Source organism: Schistocerca americana, chromosome 3 (assembly GCF_021461395.2).
Source record: "Schistocerca americana isolate TAMUIC-IGC-003095 chromosome 3, iqSchAmer2.1, whole genome shotgun sequence".
NCBI classification, from domain to species: Eukaryota; Metazoa; Arthropoda; class Insecta; order Orthoptera; family Acrididae; genus Schistocerca; species Schistocerca americana.
In genome coordinates, this window is record NC_060121.1 from 615,535,554 (window position 1) to 615,545,375 (window position 9,822).

General features: G+C 45.0%; 1 non-coding gene across 1 annotated transcript; it reads left to right on the forward strand.

The window, feature by feature from the left end:
- The first annotated feature begins 3,345 nt into the window (after positions 1–3,345).
- Trnas-cga lies at positions 3,346–3,420 on the forward strand. Its single transcript has one exon. It is a non-coding gene; the product is annotated as a tRNA-Ser (tRNA).
- The last annotated feature ends 6,402 nt before the right edge of the window (positions 3,421–9,822 follow it).

The following is a 9,822-nucleotide window of genomic DNA, read 5'->3' on the forward strand; positions in this document are numbered from 1 at the left end:
AATGTTTTTCAGCGTGCAAGTAGAAATCCATTGAGTGACATGAAAGGCGCTTAACATCTTTTCCCCAAGCTGTTATTCACTCAAATGAGGAAGTACTTGCTGTCATGATTGTCAAGTCACTTGTTCTAAATACAAAATCCATGATGGCCAACAAGTTTCTCATGGCGTGACATACCATCTGCCCCAAGCTGAAGTCCATCTGTCTTCAGTTTAAACAATGCCCCCCCCCCCTCCCACCACTCTGACATTACAGCTTAAACAACTGTCTGCGTTCTCTGAAGTCCACCTGTGCTCTGCTTAAACTGCTGAAAACAGGATAGTAGCAACTGCGTCTTTATTCAAACAAATATCATGCCAGGGAGAGTTCCCTTTCCATAATTGCGAAGTTCATGATCGCCAGAAGAGCCGAGAAGTCTACGCCCCACCCCGCAGGAGCAGGATTTTCTTTCGGAGTTATCTCCCTTAGCCGATATGTTCTAGTCATTTAGAGGAGCCCCAAAACTCGCCTCTCATCCTTTTCTGTGCGTAACGTACAGCCATTACACGCCAAAAGAAGAGTTAGAACTAGCAAATACACAAAAAGACATGAACATCGATGCTGTAGCAATCACAGGAACAAAAATGAAAATGAGAGGTAATAAATATGTAGGCGATTACAATATGTTCTGTAGAGGAGTCGAACAAAATGACAGAGCAAGCAAAGGTGTGGCATTACTCTTGCATAAGAGATGGGAAAGACAGATGGAAGATTACATATGCATAAGCGAAAGAATACTTACAGTCAGACTCAAACTGAAAAGAGGCAACACCCCCATATGCACCAGACGAAGGAAAAAAGAATGAGTTTAGAACCTTCTATTAAGAACTACAGAAGACTCTGAATAAATACAAACCTTTGATTAGATTATTATGATAGGTGATTTTAATGCCAGAATAGGAAATACCCTAGTAACGAATATTATATGACCTTTCGGAGAACCGGTATGTAATGAAAAGTGAAAAATACTAAGAGATTTTCCCATTTGCAATGATCTGAAAATAACAAACTAACGTTTTAAGACTGGACTCGAAATCGGCAAGACGATGGTCCAAACTCGCGTCCGGCCATCCAGTTTTAGATTTTCGGTGATTTCCCTAAATCGCTAAATCGCTTCTAGCAAATGCCGGGATGGTTCCTTTGGAAAGGCACTGCCGATTTCCTTCCCCATCCTTGACACACTCCGTCTCTAGCGTCCTCGATGTCGACGGTACCCTAAATTCGACATTCCTTCCATCCTTACACTTTTTAAGAAAAGAGGGATACGTAAATATACTTCGCGCAATAACTGACTACATTTTAATAGATGATAAACTAGTGGGTCAGGTAAGGGATATAGAGGACAAGACGTAGGATTTGATCATTTTCTACTAATCTCCAGAATGGATATTTTTGTGGAATGGAAGAGTTACGAAGGTGGAGGCATTACTTTTCAGTCAACCCTCGTATCTCAAAAAATAGTGCTTGGCCACTGTACAGAACGGAATCTTTTGAGATACCATTAAAAGCCTTCTGCCGACTGTACGGGAATGCGGAGCCCTCCAGATCCGCTCCCTTCAGGCGATAAATCGAACAAAACTCCCAGCGAAATGTAACAAGTTCACGTAATAAATTACAGAGTAACTGTCAAGGAGATGAATCAACATTACAAAGCGGTATGTGAGACTCATGTTCAGGCTTTTCTCCAAACATGTGATGAGACATCCATAAAGTTTTGAGAATGTGCCTGTAGCATTTGGGAAGTTGAAAACACAACACTCAGTCATCTCTAGTGTGTATGGCACGTCGTCAGTTCCTTGAGTCTAAAGAAGACGAAAAAGTATCACCTCCAATGGTTGACTTACGACCACTACAGTTGATTTTTTTTTAACTGGCTAGATGTTCGCAGAGCCATTTATTCAAAGAAACGTGCCGAGGAAGGTGAAGTGAGCTTGATTTGAGTTTCTGAAAAGTATCGTACGAATACCGCAAAATCTGTAAAGAATCCAGGGTGGTGTCGAGCACCACAATGAATGTCAGCCAGGGTACGATGTGTAAACTAACGAAGGCAAAATTCTTCTCCCTAAGAAAACACTAGACAGACTAGTTAGAAGATGTACACACTCTTCATGCAGATCGGCGCCTTCAGCTTAGTATCTGCTACCTTATACTGTGGTAGGACAATGCTATTTCATACCTCGCTCGTTCCGTCGGATGGGTTAGTAGTACCACACTACTCCAATAACGTCTATAAAATCACTTGTCCTTTAGACGGACGTTTTCATTATACGAAGAAAATGTCACTGAGAAGCACATTCTCTTTGCTACAATATAATTTTTTTACATAAGTTATTGTCTTGAAGGTGGTGTCGCTGTCTTCTTTTCAGTGTATGACGTAGGTCTCTAGATTTGGTTGAATAAAGAAATACGCTATTTCAGGGTTTGTTGAGTTTATAGCTTGTTAAATGACTTATACAACTCTTCATTGAATTTTCTGTATTGCAAAAATTCGTAGTCAACTTGTTCACAACGTATGTCTCAAAAAAGATTCCATAAGACTTTCCTTTCCACAACTAAACTTTACTACATTTTACAACCTTCTTTCCAACACTCCAACGTACCAACACTCCTCCCGCCAAGTGCCAACAAGAAGAAGTACAATTATAACATCTGAGGCAAAGAGGTTTACACGAGTTACGTCATTGTGAAAGACATCAACTGATACATAATTTAGCAAAACGTAATAAAAATAAATTTAAAGATTTTCATATCAAAACTTGAAAAACCATCCTAATAAAACACTAATAGTTATTGTGAAATAAAAAGTGTAAGTTATTATAGTTTTATACGAACTTTTCTACCCATAAAAGAAATAATCGATATCCATTGATATCGAGGGGTTCTAAATGTGTATCAGGCTTGATTACATCACAAAACGTCGTGTTGATCACACGATGAACACAGCACAAATTTCTGGCAGTGATTCACCCAGAGTGCCCTCAAGGACTTCTAGAAACTGACTGCGACGAGCAAGCCTTCCACTCATCTCACTCTCTCGTCATCGAGCACTCTTCTTCTAATGGCTCTAAGGAAAGGCTTGAATAAATCGACGAATGACACCAAGTAGTGTGACTGTTGATTTGAGAAAGCTCTTGCTGTTGTTTTCTGGAGTCTTACTGTTGTTTTCTGGAGAGCCCGCGATTTTTCACGGTTTCTATGTGCAGAGCATCTGATAGGCCCTTTGCCGAATTGTGGCATGGAGTGGGAGAAGATCTACGAGAGTAGGAGATTGTTTAACACCTTCGCTTGTGAGTAGCGGGCGTGAGTCGTGCTTCGGTAGCTCAGTTGGTAGAGCACTTGCCCGCGAAAGGCAAAGGTCCCGAGTTCGAGTCTCGGTCGGGCATACAGTTTTAATCTGCCAGGAAGTTTCATATCAGCGCACACTCCGCTGCAGAGTGAAAATCTCATTCTGGAAACATCCTCCAGGCTGTGGCTAGGCCATGTCTCCCCAATATCCTTTCTTTCAGGAGTGCTAGTTCTGCAAGGTTCGCAGGAGAGCTTCTGTAAAGTTTGGAAGGTAGGAGACGAGGTACTGGCAGAAGTAAAGCTGTGAGTACCGGGCGTGAGTCGTGCTTCGGTAGCTCAGTTGGTAGAGCACTTGTCCGCGAAAGGCAAAGGTCCCGAGTTCGAGTCTTGGTCGGGCACACAGTTTTAATCTGCCAGGAAGTTTCATATCAGCGCACACTCCGCTGCAGAGTGAAAATCTCATTCTGGAAACATCCTCCAGGCTGTGGCTAGGCCATGTCTCCGCAATATCCTTTCTTTCAGGAGTGCTAGTTCTGCAAGGTTCGCAGGAGAGCTTCTGTAAAGTTTGGAAGGTAGGAGACGAGGTACTGGCAGAAGTAAAGCTGTGAGTACCGGCCGTGAGTCGTGCTTCGGTAGCTCAGTTGGTAGAGCACTTGCCCGCGAAAGGCAAAGGTCCCGAGTTCGAGTCTCGGTCGGGCACACAGTTTTAATCTGCCAGGAAGTTTCAAGTTTCACCTTCGCTTGAGTTTTTTACTGGTCGGCGATCAAACACTTTGCCACCACTGCTCTGATGAAGAACAGAAACGTCCCAGAGCGACCAGAAGGAGTAGGTCCCTTTAGATTTTCGGAGAGTAAACCTCTTCAGTTTAGGCTTTTGCAGAGGCCAGGTCAGGGCAGCAGAGATGGCTGAGGAGACGAGCCTTGCTGACAATACAAGATAGTCCCTATCAAGCATTAAGTACAGAGAGACGGCTGAAATCACATTCTCCATCCATTGCACCCACTGACTACCGTATTCACGCTCCGCGGGTTTGGTAAGACCGACTTTCGTCGCATCCGCCAACGTCGTGCAGATGCGAAGTTAATTTGCTGCCTTCAAGAGCCGAGTACGCAGCCAACTTTTTGCTCTCAATGTACATTTTGGCAGTTTTATGGTACTTGCTCCTATCTTCCTGCGTCCTTTCAGTATTTAAGTAACAACTTACGCAGTTACGAGTCATGTCCGTGAATTATTAACGCAACAGTATTCCATCCTCCCCACCAGCCGGTGCAAAGATTATACTTTAGAATTATAATCCGTTGGCCGTTTTCCAATGGTTCTTTTTAATACACTAGTGACTAATTTTCAAGTTAAAAGAGAGTAAAGTTGATCGTTATAGTGGCCATTTGTTTTCATTCATGATAGAAGATCTTTGTTCCCATTAACACATCGACGACCCCTACTAATATTCATTTAAATAAGCCGTTTACACTGCACGATAGTACCCTTGTTTTAATTTAATTTCCATGATTATTCCTTGAAAGGATAACGATTATCATCATCATTCGGGGTTGTTCGTCTCGATAGGGGTCTCCAGAATTCGGTATTATGCGTCATAGCGGTATGCTCCAGCGACAGCCGACACCCACTGTTTCTTATGTGTTAACGCCGTTTGTTGTCGTAGAGGTACCTGTAACTTTACTTTTCAACAAGATACCTCACGACTGCATATTACATGTGTTGCCCTAACTTACATCAATACAAAAGGCGGTAGAATGTTGTCGGCCTGGCCAGCAAATTCTACACATCTCTGACTCATTTGAAACATCTAGTCACGGGTTACTGGCAGACGCACGCACCCACTAGGCAGCCACTAAGTATCATTCATGAACTCTAGTATAGAGTAGAGGAGGTGTGGAATGACACTATATCTGTACTCCGCAACCCACTTTACAGTGTGTGTATTAAACTGTCGCTTCCTTCTTTTCCTGTTCCAGTGACAAATGGTTCGCGAGAAGAGCGTTTTCTGGGTAGTATCCAAGAGAGCTCGAATCTCTGTGATTTTATCCTCATGGTTTCTCCCTGAGATTTACGTAGGAGGATGCAGTATATTAAATGACTCTTCTAGGAACGTACGGGCGCGGTACTTTAACAGTAAACCACACTATGGTGCAGAAAGCCCGCCCGGATAATCGCGCGGTCTAACGCCCTGCTTCCCGAATGCGTCCCGGTCCCCGGCACGAATCCGTCCTGTGTATTAGTGCCGGGTCCGGTATGCTAGCCAGCCTGTGGATGGTTTTTAAGGCGGTTTTCCATCTACCTCGGCGAATGCGTACTGGTTCCCCCTATTCCGCCTCAATTACACTGTGTCAACGATTGCTGCACAAACACCGTTTCCATGTACGAAAAAATGGTTCAAATGGCTCTGAGCACTATGGGACTTAACAAATGGTTCAAATGGCTCTGAGCACTATGGGACTTAACATCTATGGTCATCAGTCCCCTAGAACTTAGAACTACTTAAACCTAACTAACCTAAGGACATCACACACATCCATGCCCGAGGCAGGATTCGAACCTGCGACCGTAGCGGTAGCGCGGTTCCAGACTGAAGCGCCTACAACCGCTCGGCCACCAGCGGCTGGCCATCCATGTACGCGTACACCATTATTCCTCTACCACGCGAACATTTGGGGCTATACTCGTCTGCTATGAGACGTTCGCTGGGAGTGGGAAGTGGGGAGGGGGGTGGGGGGTGGGGTGGGGTGTCCTCTGTCCACTGGGGGCCGAACCGCACAAGAACCCCGGGTTCAGTGTGGGGCGGCGGTGGGGTGGGTGGACTGCTGTGGCCTGTTGCAGGATTGTGAACCACAGAGGGTTACGGTGGGACGAAGCCTCTCCGTCGTTTCTAGGTCCCTGGTTCAATACATACATACATACATGGTGCTGAACGTCTCTCTTGCAGTGTCTGCCACTGGAATTGGCTAAGCATCTCGATGATGCTTTCGTACTTACTAAATGTATCTGCAACGACATGTGCTCCTATTCTTTAGATCTTCTCTATTTTGTCTATCAGTCCTGTCTGATACCAGATTTACGAGCAGAATACAAGTATTGGTCGAACGGCGGTACTGTAAGCTACCTCCTTTCTTGATCGACTACAGGAAGGATTCTTCCAATGAATCTCAGTCTGGCACCTGCCTTACCTGAGAATAGTTTTATGTAGTAGTCCCACTTCAAAGTGCGCTGTACGCTTACTCTTAGAACTTCTGTGTCTGTGACTGCTTCCAGTGATTGTTCTGCAATCGTGTAACCATAGAATAAATTGTTCTTATTTGAAAAAAAAAATGTTCAAATGTGTGTGAAAACTTATGGGGCTTAACTGCTGACATCATCAGTCCCTAATTTTACACACTACTTAACCTAAATTATTCTAAGGAAAAACACACACACCCATGCCCGAGGGAGGACTCGAACCTCCGCCGGGACCAGCCACACAGTTCATGACTGCAGCGTCTTATTTGCAATACGTTACGTTTGTTTATGTCAAGGGTCAGTTGCCACTCCCTACACCAAACATCGATCCTCTACAGGCTTTCCTGCATAGTTTTCTACTGTAGGGACTTCTCTGTACACAAAAGAATCATTTACGAAAAGTCACTTGGAACTTCCGACGTTATCCACTAAGTCATTTAAATATTCTGTGAACAGTATTGGTCCAACAACACTCCCTTGCGGTATTACTCTGCTGTTTACAATTAAGTACTTGGCACATAATTCATCGAACCACCATCAAACTTCACTCTCAAACGGCGCGTTGGAAAGATGAGCACTTAAATTTTTATGTGTGAGCCCTGATTTCTCTTATTATGATGATCATTTCTCCCTATACAGCTGGGCGCCAACAGAATATTTTCACAATCGGAGGAGAAAGTTGGTAACTGAAATTTCACGAGAAGATCCTACAGCAACGAAAAAGCCTTTCCTTTAATGACTGCGACCCCAATTCACGTATCATGTAAAGTACACACACTCCTCTGTTTCGCGGTAATACAAAACGAACTGCCCTTCTTTGAACTTCTTCAGTGTATTAGAAATAACCTTATAGGTCGGGCAACCACAGCTAAAAACTTGTACATAATGTGAAAGACAATCACACAATTTAAAATCAGACATGGTAAAAAGGTCTAAATTAAACTGAGTGAAAGTTCAAATCCGCAACAGCTGTCGGTTTTTTTTCACTTTATTATGACTGGTCGCCATACAGTGAAAACAGACGTAAACAGCTGTTGCGGAATTGGACTTTCACTCATTTTAACTAGACTATTTTACTATCTCTGATTATAAATTGTTTGATTTCCTTCATATTATGTTTTTCGGTGTCCTCAGTGCGTCCAATCTGATGCGGATCGCACACCGCACGGCAGTTCTCCAGAAGACGGAGGACAAGAGTCCTGTAAGAAGTCTCTTTAGTAGAGCTTTTGCACTTTCTAAGCGTTCTGCTAATAAATCGCAGTCTTTGGTATGATGTGGCCACAGCATTACAAGAGAGGTCGAACATGAAGTGCAGACGGAATTGCCGGTATGTTGGACTTGCCTTCGAGCACGGCGAATAAAATCCTACAAAACATCCATACTATCCATACTAAATCACCCGTATTCAAGAGTTGCTTGCTGCTGACCTGCCACAAAGACAAACATTCGCTATGGAATCTGTTTCTCTCATGGAACTGGACAATGAATGGCTGTGGAACATTCTGTGAACAGACGAACCCCATTTCCATCCCCAAGGACATGCTAATAGGCAGAACTGCAGAATCTGGACAACGAAAAATCTGCACGCACATCAACCGACACCACTTCATTCTGCAAAGGTGATTGCGTGATGCGGACTAACGGCATAGGTTAATGCATGTCCGTAGCTTTTCGATGAGTTCTGTTACCTGCACTGTCACTGCTAAAGGCTGTGAGAGTCTTTGGTGCACCAACGATATTCCTACCCCTCGACAACATGGATGTGTGGATAGCATCATTTTTATGCAAGATGGCGCTCCTCCGCACATTGCACAACTAGCGAAGCGGCTGCTGCAGAGGCATTTCGGAAATGCTAGAATTATCAGCCTTTATGTCCCTACAGCCTGGCGTTCCAGATCACTTGGTTTTACTCTCTATTTCTGACTGTGGGGGTTACCTGAAATATGTCCGCCCCCGGTAGCTGAATGGTCAGCGTGACGGATTGTCAATCCTCTGGGCCCGGGTTCGATTCCCGGCTGGGTTGGGAGACTTTCTCCGCCCAGGGACTGGGTGTTGTGCTGTTCGCATCATCATCCTATCATCTTCATCGACTGCAGGTCATCGAAGTGGCGTCAAATTGAATGACTGGCACCCGGCGAACAGTCTGACCGACGGGGGGCCCTAGCCATACGATTCAATAAATAAAATTAAATAAAACCTGAGATATGTGTTCAGTGTTCCAAATACAAACGTAATTGAATTGAAGACAAGCATTCCGCAATGCATTCTGAACCTGACAGAAAAAAAAAATGGTTAAAATGGCTCTGAGCACTATGCGACTCAACTTCTGAGGTCATCAGTCGCCTAGAACTTAGAACTAATTAAACCTAACTAACCTAAGGATATCACACACATCCATACCCGAGGCGGTCGCTCGGTTCCAGACTGTAGCGCGTAGAACCGCACGGCCACTCCGGCCGGCCTGAACGTGACACTCTGGTCTGTTGTGGAACTTGCTATTCCTCGATTTCAAATTGTGGCAGAAAAGGGTGGCCAGCATACTGACTATGTCTTGCACCAGTCTCAGGAAAGTTAGAAACCAAAGTCATTTTGCTTTTTATGTCGTTTTTGGGCCCAGAACAAATATAAGCTGATTTTTCCCATCCGACGCGGTACGACCATACGACCTTGCCTTACAGATCCTCAACTGTTGACTGCCGAACTTGTGCAGTCATGTACATTAAACGGTACGGATGGTGTAATGTGCCCGTTTTTAGTTCCATTTTTTTCCCTGTTTCAATAATATGCTGTACAAATTTGATGTCATTCTGAACAGTGGTTCTCTTTCTACAGCGTTTTGAAACTAGAACTTCAATCATGGACGCCCTGTATATTTCTGAGTGACCGTTGTTTTGGGTGTTTATTTTCCTGATGTATTGGCTGCAGTGCAGGGTGGCCGACGCGTCGCCGCCCCTTCCGCAGGCGCAGTGTCGGCGCCGTGTCGTGACGACATTGCGAAACGCGGCGCGGGACCGCTATTTGCACGCTGTCGACTGTCGGCGAACTTTCGCACGGCGCTAAATCCGTCCGCGCGCTGTCCCGGGCACGACTCTCGCCGGCCCTGAATGCATTACGCGGCCGGCGCGACTCAATGGGAGGTATCAGCGGCCGCCATCAGCATCCGTAAAGGCGGGCGGCGCCGGCGGCCGCTCGGGGAATCCGCTACCGTGCGCGGCAGCAGCTGACTCAGCGAGATTCCTCAGCCTCGTCGCCCTTGTGACGACCA